This window comes from Pelobates fuscus, chromosome 12, assembly GCF_036172605.1.
Source record: "Pelobates fuscus isolate aPelFus1 chromosome 12, aPelFus1.pri, whole genome shotgun sequence".
Lineage (NCBI taxonomy): Eukaryota > Metazoa > Chordata > Amphibia > Anura > Pelobatidae > Pelobates > Pelobates fuscus.
In genome coordinates, this window is record NC_086328.1 from 120,631,448 (window position 1) to 120,646,360 (window position 14,913).

Consider the following 14,913-nt stretch of genomic DNA (forward strand, 5'->3'; position numbering starts at 1 on the left):
CCAAGAAGAGTCCGAATGGTAGACACGTAAATTTCCACCGTCTTCCTTTCCAGGTGAACTGGAGAAAATCCCTGTGTTCCTCGGTTATGGGAACCGTAAAGTAGGCATCCTTGAGGTCCAATTTGGCCAGCCAGTCGGCCTCCTGTAGGAGGTCCCGAAGACAATGGATGCCTTCCATCTGGAAGTGTTGGTATTGAAGGAAGGCGTTGAGGGGGCGTAGGTTGATGACGGGCCGCACCCCTTCACCTTTTTTCGGAACCAAAAAGAGGTTGCTCGTAAACCCTAGGTGGGTGAACGGAATCTCTTGTATCGCACACTTGGCGGATAGGTCTGCGATCTCCGAGGAGATCAGTTCTTCCTGATCCTGAGCAAATGACAGCTCTCTGGGGACAGAAAACTGGACAGGCATGGACACAAAATCTATATGGTAACCTTTTACTGTTTGGAGAACCCAAGCATCTGTCGTCAAGGCAGCCCACGCCTCGTAAAACTGTGCCAATCTGCTCGCCACCTGCTCTTGAACGTGAGGGAAAAAAGGGAGTACTCACCATAAGGGCGTCTGCCCGACGTGGCACCTCTCGGATAGCGGGGATTCCAGGGTCTACCTCTGGATGGGAAGAATGGAGCTGGTCTGGGCTTCTGGAAGGTTTTCGAAGGGAAGGAGGAGCCTCTTTGAGCTCGAAACGAACCCCTGGATCCTCGGCAGGGCGGGCGGTTCCTGTTGCGCCCGGCCCCTCCAAAAACTCTAGGAGAAAACATCCTCTTCATGTTGGCTTGCGCCTTATCAATGGCGGTGAATGTTTTCACATACGATCCCAGATCCTTGACAAAATTGTCACCAAATAACATTCCCTCAGCCGAGGGGCCTGGTTCTGATATGGCCATGGTAGCCAATTTGGGATCTATTTGAGCAAGATAGCCTTCCTGCGTGCAGCAGACATGGCCATATTGGCATTGCCGAGAAGGCAAATGGCACGCTGTATCCAGCCAATCGCCACATCTAGGTCAAGAACCGACTCGCCAGCTTTGGCGGATTCCAATAGCCCATAGGCCTTTGACAGTGGACCAAGGGTGTCCATTATTTTATCCTGGCAATTTCTCAGGGAAAAAATCTAGGCCTTTTTTCGGCTTCCAGCCTGATTTGTTAAGGAATTGAGCGATCTGTGGATCGACCTCAGGCGTCTTGCACGCCGAACCCGGCACTGAGGGTCTAGGGCATTCCGCCCGCAGTTTACTGCGGCCCTCCTTAGAGAGTGGCGTGCGCATCCTGTGCGCAATATATCGGGCAATATGCTCGGGTGGTTCCCACTCAGCAGAACGAGGCGCAAGTCATCCGGATCAAACAGGGGGTTACCCTGCGGATCCAGGAGCACCGCGCCACCGCCCGCCCCGTGAGCAGCAACAACCTGGGCAGGAATAGCACCCCCAGTACGGGACGTTACGGCAGGGGGAGCTCCCTCCTCCAAGCCGGCCTCATCGTAGGAGGCATAGTCTATCTCCTCGGACTCATCCTCCTCACTCCGGTCGCTTTCCGACCTTTCTTCACGGGATCTAGCCCGTTTCCATAATCTGGTAGTTTATGCCAGACCAGGGGCTCCTGTGCACGGTGGTAGCGCGCCATCTGTGACTGCCTGAGGCGAGTCCGTCAAGTCAGGTACAACCTGCTTCATGGAGTGGGAGGAGAGGTGTTTCACTTTCGCCTTGGCCTTACAGGTTACAGGCGAGGTGGATGTAGGGTCAGGACCCGTTCCCTGTAGGGTAGGGGTAGGGGTAGCCATCTGGGGCAGTAAAAGGGATTGCGCTAGTGACTGGGAAAGGGAGGAGGACATAGCCCCATAGCGGAGGCAAGCGCTCTCTGTAGAGAAGACGCCATGGTGGAGTCCAACAGGGCCTGGAACTGGTCAGACACAACTTGTTCCTCAGGAAGTCCTTGAGGAAATTCGTCAATGTGGCCCTCAGGGCCATCAACCTTATCCTGCATAGCTGCAGTTGATGAGGGAGAAGCAATTGCAGTAATAAAAGTTATCTGTATTAACCAAATATATAAATAAGTACAGTGATATACACTCTCTGCAGTAAAGTAAAGGAGTATATAGTGAGAAGAAAGGAGAACGGATTAGGGTTTAATAACCCACAAAGGAGTAGTGAAAAAACAAAGGAAGGAGAAATATAGAAAAAAAACAAATAATATACAGAGCATGTATAATGTGCACAATAAATAAATAAATAAATAAATCCAGTAAAAAATGGGACCGCGCGGCCCGACTGACACACGCTCGGGAGCCGCCGCCGAGCTAAGTGGAGGCTCCCGGCGTGTACCCGAGCAGGATCGGGTGTAAGCACTCTCCCCATGGGCCTAACACCCGCGGGGGGAGAGGGGAAGGGCGGGAGGCGGTAACAGGCGCCCAGGGGAATACACCACACTAAAAACGGAGCAATAAAAGCAACAGGCTCCAATAAAGCCAAGAAGGCAAAAGTAAGGAGCAGCAAGCAAAACAAGTAATCATAAATATCATAAATGCACAATTAACACAGAGCATGAAAAGTGTGTACTTAACTGGTCTGAGAGCAGCAAAGAAAGAGGGGGATTGTGGGTGCTTCAAGCATATTATAGTCACTTCCTGTGTTATATGATTGGTTGCTTGAGCACTGTATTTTTTTGTTCATTTCAGTTATTTATTTATCTTTATTTTCTTTGCTGCTGAGAGTAATAAAGAAAGAGATATGCATAATAGGAGCCTCCGTGTCTTTAATAAAATTAGAAATACCCAGAGACAGTATCTTACGCACATTGAGCATCTTCGACAGAGGAAGGATAAAGTGTTAAACATTTACAATGCTGCTATGTTAGTCTTTGTCTACAGATTTCTATAAGTGGAAAACAGAAAAAAGTGACAACTCAATAAAAAGCATCAGTCACAAACATATTAAAATATGGGGGGGGGGGGGGGGGGGGGACTGTAGCATTTTATTTAGCCAAGTCTGTTGTTGTTGTATTTAATGATCCATTTGTCTATCTATCCATGCATACATTTACCTAAACAAGTAATCATCTTTCTCACAATCTCTCTGCATTGACATATTCTACAACTGGGTGTGTATGTAGGTATCGCTACACAAATATGATATGGCCTATAGATACAGCAAATAAATTCTCAAACTTAAATATCAACACAATAAAATCTTTTGTTGGATAAAATTTTTTGCAAACGCTTATCATTTCAGGGAAAATTATTCAAATAGTCGATCAGGAAACGCATAAGTCAAACACGGCATGTGTACTATTCTAAGCAAACTTTTTTTAAAATACAACTTTTAAATGGGTATTTCCTAGGCATGTGCATGGGAAACATTTTCGGTTCGGTTCGGCATTCCGAAATTCGGGACGCCGGCAATTCGGCACTTCGGCAATTCAGGACTTCAACACTTCGGAACTTCGGCAACTTCGGAACTTCGGCACTTCGCCTGTGGCTGCTCACTGTTAAATTTTTTTATTTTATTTTTTAAAAAGGGTCCCCCCTCACGAGCTGGGGGCCCTAAATTAGAATTTGACTCATAACTCATAACTATGTAATTTGACTCATAACTCTCTGATTGGTGGATTAAGTTACCAATCAGAGAGTTATGAGTCACATTACACACCTTGGGAAAATTCCAAAGAACTTTCCCACGCTGTGTAAAATGACACAGAGCACTCTGATTGGTGGATTTCAAACCAACCAATCACAGTGCTGTGACAGGTAAATGTAAAGACTTACCTGTCAGTCTCTTCATTTACCTGTCAGAGCACTCTGATTGGATGGCTTAAACCCACCAATCAGAGTGCTCTGAGCCTAATTGCAGGGCATGGCAAGGCTTTATAAGCCTTCCCCCGCCCTGCAGAGCTCAGTCTGCGCGGAGCCCTCCATGGGTGAAGATGGAATTATTATTATTTTTGCACTCGTTTTTTTTTTTTTTTTTATTGCGTCAGTTATTATGGCTTTTTATTTGGCCTTTTTGGGGCTGAAAAATGAAGATTTTAGAAGAAAGAAAACATCAAATGGTTAGTTTATTTTCATTTTTTTTACAGGTACTTAGTTAAATGGTCCCCCTCATTATTTTTAGGGTGAGGGGGGTAGGTAGGGGTTAATTTTCTTTGGGAGGGGGTGACAAGGGGTTTGGGGACCCCCAGTCACCTGCGGGAGGGGGGGTTATTTTTTTTATTTAGGGCCCCCACCCAACGCTCAGGGGTGGGGGCCAGGGGGGAAGGACATTAGGTCCCCCCCTAATTAGTATTTAGGGCCCCGACCCACCACTCAGGGGTGGGGGCCAGAGGGGAGGACATTAGGTCCCCCCCAATTAGTATTTAGGGCCCCCACCCACCGATCAGGGGTGGTGGCCAGGGGGGAGGACATTAGGTCCTCCCCATCATTCTCATTAAGGGGGGCCCCCACCCACCGCTTAGGGGTGGGGGCCAGGGGGGAGGACATTAGGTCCCCCCCAATTAGTATTTAGGGCCCCCACCCACCACTCAGGGGTGGGGGCCAGAGGGGAGGACATTAGGTCCTCCCCATCATTCTCATTAAGGGGGGCCCCCACCCACCGCTTAGGGGTGGGGGCCAGGGGGGAGGACATTAGGTCCCCCCCAATTAGTATTTAGGGCCCCCACCCACCGCTCAGGGGGGGGCTAGGGGGGAGGACATTAGGTCCTCCCCCCTCATTCTAATTTAGGGCCCCCACCCACCGCTCAGGGGTGGGGGCCAGAGGGGAGGACATTAAGTCCCCCCCTAATTAGTATTTAGGTCCCCCACCCACCGCTCAGGGGTGGGGGTCGGAGGGGGAAATTAGGTCCCCCTTATTCTGATTTAGGGCCCCCACCCGCCGCTCAGGGGTGGGGACCGGTGGGGAGGACAATAGGTCCCCCCCATTACTTTACGGCCCCCACCCACCGCTCATGGGTGGGGGCCTGGGGGGAGGACGATAGGTCCCCCCCTTATTTTACTTTAGGGCCCCCATCCCCCCTCAATAGTGGGGGCCGGGGGGGGCAATAGGTCCCCCATTCAGGTTAGGAGTGGGAGGGGGGCGTGTTTTTTTTTTATACAGTGAGCAGCCACAGGCTGCTCACTGTTTAATAGACATGCCCCTACTCGCGGTATAGCGAGTAGGGGCATAATTTACTAATACTAAGTAATCTTTACTCAGTATTAGTAAATGTGGCTGAAAAACCAATTCAGGTCTTTCAGCCTTTTAGTAGATAGCTCCCTTATACCGTGGGAATTAGGGAGTTATCTACTTATTCATTCCTGTCATTACACTGACTGGCTAAGTAACTTACATTTTATATGAATGTGTGTTACTTGATTGTTGTAAGTGTTGCAAATGCTTACAGCTGAATCCTGGCTATGTTTGTATACTTTTTATTTAAACTTGTATACAGTGTAACTTCTTCCACTGGGTAAGTATATTAGTACTTAGGCAAAACTGTGCTTCTGAACTTCAGCACTTCAGCAACTTCGGAACTTCGGCACTTCAGCATTTCGGAACTTCAGCACTTCGGCACTTCGACACTTCGGAAATTCGGTAATTTCGGAACTTCGGGACCTCGGCAATTCGGCAATTCGGACATTCGGACGTACCCGAATTGCCCGAAATTCGTCAGAATACATATTTGGCCCGAAACGAATTGCACATGTCTAATATTTCCCCTAAAGATTATGTTCTACTGACTCTTGTTAATTTTTTATTCTTTGGTTGTTGTTTTTTTTTTGTTTTTTGCTTGTGACAGACACACAGCCTTACAGTTTTTGGACATTATACCATATTTAGATAAAAAGAAGGGTATAGGCGCTCACTATAAAGCCAATAAGTGTGTAAGGCAGCAGTGAACCTGCAGGACTTCCCAATGCCTGCTATGTAGTGAAAGTGATATATATTTGTTTGAATAGGTTAATGTAATTAAGTTTCTCAAATGGTTTAATCTCTTTGGAGCCAGTTTCAGTTTTTTTTTAAATTAATCCCATTGTTAAAGACTCAGGGAGAGCTCAGTTTTAAAATGTCATTTCTGGGTACTAAGTATTTTTCTGTAGAAGTACTAGAGTACTTCAAGAATGACATTGACAAACATGATGGACCATATGAGCTTCCAGAACCAGCAGGCCCCAATTGTGGAAAATATAAAGGTTTTATGGATGTTTTGACACAGATTGTTACTAATAAAAAGTGCAATATTAAGAAAAGGAAAAGCTTGGTGGCACAAGCGGTTGTTCCTGCAATAAGGGGTTTGGCAAGCATGGTACTCGAATTGCAGCAAGCTAATTTAGTAACCACTAATAAAATGGAAGATGCTCTTGATGAAAGAGATTGTTTTAAAATAGCTGCCCTAAGAACAAACCAAAATGATTGAGGAGTTGGAAAAGGAATTAAAGGAAATAGAACAACAGAGAGATGCATACAGTGCTAAGATCACTGAACTCCAAGACCTAGTCATGGAATATAAAATGAAAATTAAAGAAAACACAAATAAATGGGATAAGGAGATTCCTAGAGTATGCCCAGGCCAGTCTTATTTTAAAGAACCAGTGCTGGAAACAAAACACAAGGGAAATGTGTCAATTCTTAACTGTGTCCCACAAGGCCCTTTAATTATAACTGAACACTTTAATGCAAGAGAAACGCCTACTAGCGTCTCTAGGCAGACAAGGACTATGTCAATCACAGATAAAGATAATTTCCAGAAATGGTGGGGAAGTATGCCAAATAACGACTTTAATACTTTTACACATTGGTTTATGAGGGGAGCAAATAGAGCTAAAAAAGAAGGTCTTAACTTAGAAGAATGGACAGAACTTTTAGAATATGCTATGGGGCCTTTGGCTAGTAGACTATTCGGATTTAAAAACAGTGTGTCTGATCAGGCAGGAAGAATTGCTGCAAATAATTTCAATCTACTTAGCATAGAGAAAGAAATCGCTAATATTACGATGAGGCCAGCAGATGGTCCTAGAGAGGTAGCTCAAAGGATATTGTTCTGGTATACGCTACGCCAACCTCAACAGCCTCTGTTCTTGGGCTCACCAGAACACATTGCTAAAGTAATGGAAGCCCTTCCCTGGGAGTGTCAAGAATTTGTGAGGCTTTTTGATCCAACATTAGCAGACTTAGAAATGGTACTAACTAGAGCTGACAATTGGTGGATCAAGCATCCTTCCTCAGAGCAGGCCTTCTCTGTTTCAGCCATAAGAACATTCAAGGTTGACTCTGGTAGAGATATAGATGGTAAATGGAGAAGCCAGAGGTGGGATGTACCCCAGAACAAGAGGGATAATGAGAACTGGAGACCAAAACAGGACTTTGACAAAAGATGGAGAGATCCACAGAGGGACCATAGGAATAGGGACAGTGCTAAAGGAAGTAATGTAATGGGAGAGAATTGGAGAAATAGGTGGGAGGGGCCTAAGGTAATCAATAATAATTGGAATAATAAAAATACCTGGGAGAGGCTAAAAAGGACAGATATTAACTGGGAAAATCACAATTGGGGAGAAAAACGGAGAAACAACAGGAACAGTTATTGGGAGAATAATTGGAGAAGGAACCATAGATGGGATGAGCATCAGACCAATAGACGGGACTGGGATAATTGGAGGAATAAAGAAGGGAATAGAGACTACTGGGACCTAAAGAGACAGACGGAAAGATTGGAGGCAGATGTGAAAGCACTGAGGGAACAGATGAGAGAGGAGGAAAAGATTGATCAATTGGGGGGTCCCAGCAATCAATAACTCTCATAATTTTTGTATCTCTCTACATCTATATGTATGTATGCTTGTTTTTCTTTTGTTTTGATTCTTTTATGTTTGTTTTTCTTTTGTTTTGATTCTTTCTCTGAGTTTTCCAGTCTCCCATATAGCTATACATTTCTAATGATGAGATCTAGTGTTCCCACAGAGCAAGGCAAAGCTGCATTAGGATGATGATGTGTGTCAACAGAAGATTGTGGTGGATCCTTGTTACAGGATGGATAAGTATAAGCTGTATCACAGTAGGGATGGGAGACAGGCAATGCGGGCAGAAGATACTCCAAATAAGGGAGTCAGTTTAAAAAGATTAGTCTACATTTTAATAATCCTTCTATTCTTCCAAGGTGTCCGGAACAACGGCGGCAGTGGTTTAGGCAAAGCAGGGAGTCAGGAAAAACTGGACATATTTGCAGCCCTTCTGGGAGGAGTCGGAACTGGATTAAGAATATGGAATTCCGCAAATATCACATCCAGTCCTACACACTCTACAAACTCTGCCACCAGTACATTGCACATACATTCATATTTAACACACACACACACACACACACTTTCACCTACATTTCTGTTGGTTTTTTTTGTGTGACAAATTTGTATAAAATGTAAATTGACAGCCATAGGAAAGTACAGGAGAACTTATGTCGCTGAGGGAACTATTCCGGAGGGACGGTGGGTCGAATTTCTCCTGTATATCAGGTTTTTGCTCCCACTAGGTTATCTTGTACTAGAGGGATAACTAGATAACGGAGCAACATAGATGAAGAAAAAGTGGCGGAATGTGGGGGGATGCAACCCCTATTTGACTGTTTTCTTTTACCTTACTCATCTCACTCACACTAATTCCTGTGCTCCCCTTTCCTACTTCAGATCTCATAGTTTACATAGATAAGAGGGATATTATTTTTAAATGTGCTCAACATAAGAGAAGAAAAAGTGAGGGAATGTGGTGACATTCTGTCATCAAACTAACATGGTGACCAGGGGTCATGTGACCAAGTTTATGTAGATCTTTCTTACAGGGGGATAAGCTTAACCTTTGATATGGTAATTCAATACCTTTACAAGTCAGGAAACAGATAACCACTCCCCCTCTATCCTCATTCCTCTCTGTTCCTTCTTGGCTGTGCTACTGAGCAGATGTGCAGACGCCATGTGCTATCTTGGTGAACCATGTTATACTCTGTTGCTTCCTTTTCTTCCTTGGTGGATGTGATGTTGGACTTGCAGCAGTGAGCCATTACTAGATGTGAAGGCCTAACCGTGGGTGAGATCAAACGTGTGGGGAAAGGGATTACTATATAGATAGATAGATTTAAAAGGGTTGTTGCTCCGTGGGTCTGGGCTGTGTGTTTGTGATACATTTATAGTATTGTGTTGTTGCCTTCTAAATAAATACCTTTTAATGTAGACGAACCTTGTGTAATATTTATATTAATTTGGTGATACACCACAAAAGAGATTCCAGGGATTGCGGGAGCATGAACTAATGAGAGAGGAAAAGTAGGACTGTTTGGGGAGGGCAAGGGCTGCGCTTTATGAACACAATATGAATCTATAATGGAGAAAGTCTGACTGGGCGCGAGACTTCCTCCAGGAGCGTTCATGCACCTCGAGGAGGACACCCCCCAACTGTGTCGTAATAAATCAACACTCCCGGGAGTAACTCTGCAGATAGCGTGTTGATTTATTAGGACACGGTTGAGGGGGTGTCCTCCTCGAGGTGCATGTTTGGAGCGGGGCTGCAGTGTTCAAGGCAGAGGTGAGGGTAGTGTTATATGTGGAGATGGCCAGTGAGGGACAGGAGAGGGAAGGGATGGATAGCAGTTGTGAATCAATATCAGCTGACAGCTGCTGGAGGTCAATAGAATTAAGGTTCCTCCTGAGTTGAGGGGGTTAGGCTGAGGTTGTTGGATGAGGGGATACTTGAAAGCAAACGATAAGAGGTGGTGATCAGAGAGAGGAAATGGAGTGTTGCAGATAGTTCAACAAGGAATCACATTTTTGCCTCATTCCATTTTAAACATGGATTCCTTGGAGTTTGTGCTTGCTGTATACAACAGCTTTGAAATATTCTTGGAAATGTTAATATTTTTGAAAAAAAATCTATTTAGAAGTGGTTAATTCACTAGACATTAAATTGAATTGAACTTAAAGCCTGTAACATTTAGCTGATATGGAAAAATTCTGAAACTCAAATGTCATTGCTTTCCTAACTTAACCTTTTAAATGTGATTTTCCAATTTAGTACAAATCATTTTTTTCTGAATATATGCCTAATGTAGTAGTTTACCTTTTCTTGTCAAAGGGATTTACAGTTGTTTAACAATACAAACGATAATACGATAAAAAACAATATGACTTTTCAATGTAAATATCAAAAAAATCTATTGTTTTTATTCATTTATTTTATCTGACAAATCTAGTGCATTCCTAAAATGAGATATAAATCATTTACTATTGTAATTTAAAAAAAAAAAAAAAATTAAGAACAAATTTGAATACAGGGACACTGTGTAACCTGGTTCCATTTCCTGTAAATAAAATTGTTAGATCAAGGAGTTAAAAAGTACGCAAAGGGAAAGATACAAGGTATATGTTCATGAAAAAGTTGTCACCGCGACTTTTGACCGACCACTGTAAACCATTTTATATAGCTTCGCTAGCATCCTAATTTATAGCCAAACATCAATATTCTCCCCAATTTTATATATATATATATTAAATTGTTACATCTAAACCTGCTGAAAAATTGCCTTCAGAATCATAGCAGTTTAGCATACTGTTCCTTTAATTTCTCAGTGTCTGAAATTTCAATGGGGAAAAAGGTATAAATTAAAGTGAACCTATTATGAAAAAAGGAACTTATCTGAAATCGCTCCCATACACATTGAATATACCATATATCACAAAGATACATGGTGTATTCAATCTAAAACATAAAAATTGACTGACTTTTTGTCTGTTCTAGCTCCGCTTGTGAGCATAATTTATTTTGGGCATTGCAGGTGCCCTTTAAAACAGATAGCTTCCTTATTGGCTTATACTTGATGTTGCAGGAAGTAGATCTAACTTTTTGTTTTACATTATTAAGAGATTATTATTATTTAAAATAATCTCTAAATGTTGAGAGATTATTACTGGTTTTCAGGGTGATTTAACTTTGTCCCAGAACACCTGTTTTTGCCTTGATAAATCTCCCCCAGGATTTGTAAGGGCATTTTTTATGCATTTTTTTAGCCAGAGAAATTAATATATATGAAAAAAACATAACTGTAGCAATATGTAGTGGTTATGGTGTTTGGGGTGTTCCCTTAAGGTAGTATAACCCCACCCCCAATGCCAATACATTTTTAGGAGCAAGGGTGGGGATCTGTATTTCTTTAGTTTAGGACACATAGTTTTAGGGCATAGGGTATGTATCTGGCACTGTAAGTGATATTGGGGGGTGTTGGGTCCGGTTAGTGCTAAAATATATGGGCACACATCTGACACCTTATTTTTAGGGTGTTGAGCATATACATTGGCAGGGGATTGGCATACCTACCAACATTCCAAATGGACAAAGAGGGGCTTTTTAATTTTTGGGGTCTGGGTGTGGCCAGGGACGACGCTATCCTGAGAAATTTTAGACAACATACTAATGACAATTTATACAACTAAAATGTAATTTAAAACAAGAACATTGTATCTTATTTGCTCTGTGATCCACTCATCTCCCTTCTGCCTTTTGACTGCTCCCCTCTAAATGATCCCACCTACACGTGGAACGTGTGAATGGATATGTGACTGCTCTCCTGTAAATATATTCTTATTCTCCCAGTGCTATAAAGCAATTTGCTAATATTAGGTGTATTTGCGTAGACACCACAATCTCAGGTTCTAATCAAACATCAACAATTTCCTGGTAGCCCTATTGGGCGGAAATCTGGTACACCAGCAATATTCATTGTGCTATCCTTAAATTCATCCACAGATATGTTCAGCCTTCCGATTCCACCCAGATAAACAGATTTATTAGTTACCAGCTACTGCTGGTAATGACGGTTACAAATTATAAAGAAATGCATTCAATACATTGATTTCTAACACTGGGAATACACGGGGCTGATATACATGGTTCGTGTTGTAATCTTCCTGTTTCTTTCATTGCAACCCACAAAGGGTTAAGCATAGATATTGAATTATTTCTGTCTTAATAATGTGATTTATCAAGTGGGATACCATTAGGAAAATAAATAAGAAATAAGAATGCTCAGCTTTAAAGGGACACAATAGTCACCAGAACAACTACAGCTTATTGCATTTGTTCTGGTGAGTAGAATCATTACCTTCAGGCTTTTTGCTGTAAACACGGTCTTTTCAGTGAAAATCCAGTGTTTACATTACAGCCTAGGGATAACTCCACTGGCCACTCCTCGGATGGCTGTTAGAGATCCTTCCTTGGGTCATGGCTGCCTAAAATGCATCCAAACATTCAGTATCTCCTCCCTCTGCATGCAGACACTGAACTCTTCTCATAGAGATTCATTGATTCAATGTATCTCTATGAGGAGATGCTGATTGGCCAGGGCTGTGTTTGAATTGTGCTGGCTCTGCCCCTGATCTGCCTCCTTGTCAGTCTCAGCCAATCCTATGGGGAAGCATTGTGATTGGATCAGGCTGCCACTTCTGATGATGTCAACAGACAGGTTTTGACTATTGACTATTCTGGGTCAAACAGCATGCAGAGCTACAGCTTCAGGCTGTAGATTTTGCTATTTTTAGGGAGGCATTGAGGCTTTAACACTATAGGGTCAGGAATACATTTTTGTGCTCCTGACCCTATAGTGATCCTTTAATTAGAAAGGATCCAGCAAGATGGATGTCTTCTAAATTAAGTGTATAGGGCAACACTGTGATCCACCTTTAGAATCAAATTATTTTGGGATCCCTAGGACCATATGTGGATTTCACTCTTCCCCTGCTTGTGTGTGGTGGGAAGAAGGATTCACATATAGAGGAGGAAATATGTAATAATCCAATCCTACCCCCAAAAACCAGTCTCCTCCTAAGTACAGCTTTCAATAGTTTTCCCACAGATATATATCAGGGTTAGGGGGTCTCCAAGCCCCCTTACTAGCAATACTAGATGACTAGATGGACCAGATGATGTGGCCATCCTTGTAGATAAATACTTCTCATATATATGTAGCCAATGGTCCATAAGTCCATGACCTCCTACTGTGATTATAACCCCACACTTTCCTAATCCATCCTTCCATTGGAAAAACATTATTAAAAAAGTATGCGTCCCTACCTAACACCCCTAACTTCTAACAATTACCAGGAGGATAAGTCTTTTTTCATTTAAAAAAATCCTGTAATATTATATAAATTCAAACTTACATTAACTAGCATTGTCGTCTAAGGTCCTCATCTTCTACCAATGGAAATCAAAACACATTTCCTCTTTTATTTCTGAGTTTAGAGATGTATTTATTTTTTGCAAGGAGGACTTTGGTATCTTACAGAACAGGCTATCAGCTTCTCCTGATTTGGTTCCTTTGATGTTGGTTTGCCGTATACCAATTGGGAGATAGCGCACCAGCCGTGGGGTAGAGGGAGAATCCAGGCCTTCTATGACATGCAAGATTCAGAAGGAATAACGTGCCAGGATGCCATCACACCCAGGTTAGGGTACACGAAAGAGGCGGTGAGTTAAAACAACAGAAATCAATCATTTAAAAAAGTAAAATTCATAACATGTATTTATTACATTTTCAAAGTGCAGGTGAATATTATAATAATTATAATTGTAAAGAAATAAGATCCCTGATAAAACAGGGTCTTATTGTGTGTCCATAGAATCTTGTATAGGGGATAACCCTTAATATCAAAATGAATGTAGGAACTGCTGGTGGACCCAAGCCCGATACGAAAAAGGGGGGCTCAGGGGCACCAAGGAAGATTCTATGAGTTTACTTATGTTTGAAAATAAAAACACCTTTATTATAGGGTACACATTCCCCAAAAAGAAATAAAGGAAACTTATAAATGATGCTAACACATCTAGAAAAATATAAATCGAGGGAGGTAGTAATATCTACAAATGAGACAGGAGTGAGTGATCGAGTACCTAAGACCCTTTATCCAGGGGTAACTTATGTATCTGAGAGGTCTGTGCAAAATACAGACACTGCTTGTTGAGGGCTAGAAAAAAGCCCTTGAAAGAAATAGTATATAAGATTATAACGTTGTCAACAATGGATACATTTAGGTAATAAAACTTAGAACATTGTATCAATTGTGTCCAGGACTAGAAAAGTCTTGTTGGATTTATTGCTCAATGCTTCTAGTTGTTGGTATCTAGCTCGACTAGCGTGTAACCCAACTGTAGTATCTATTAGAGATAATAAGTCTTTACACTAGTGCAAAAAATACACCATATATACACACTATTACTCTTAACCACAGGGTTATTAAACCTATATCTGCAAATCTGTGTAGAATTATCTACAGACTGGGTAAAAAACTCCCAAGTTGCTTAATAAAAGGTAGTCTATCCGCTGGAAATCTTATGCAGGTATCATTAGATCTTATGCAGGCATTATTAAACTATTGTCTCTCCAGGGGATTGCAACATACCCTAGGAATAGTTGCGATCACACTAGTACTCATGTAGCCAAAGTGCTGAATAGTAGTGCTGAACCTGAAAGAACACGGCCACGAAAATCGAAGAATCCCAGAATCACTCTAAACTGATATATTCGTCAGACTCCTACATACTCATCTACCTCCCCCCACCTGGTGAACACACACAAAGTGCTCGGTGATAGTTTAAAAAAGCATTAACCTAACGCACGTTTCGGCGCTATGCAAGCGCCTTTCTCAAAGGTAAAGGTGACACTGCCGTCGGCTCGTTTTTATAACACATTACTTTCGTCAGGTAGCCAATCGGTGAACGCCCCTATTGGGATACTCTCGCGCCAGAATTCTGATGGGCGGTCTATGTGTTGTAGCTCCGCCCATCCACGTCATTGGGGGCGTGTGTGAGACTGCCGCCCATGTGATCCTGAATTAGCATAACCGAAAAAGGTACATGGGGACGAAATATTTGTGTAATACATTGTCTCGATCCTAAAGATCGATCTAAGCC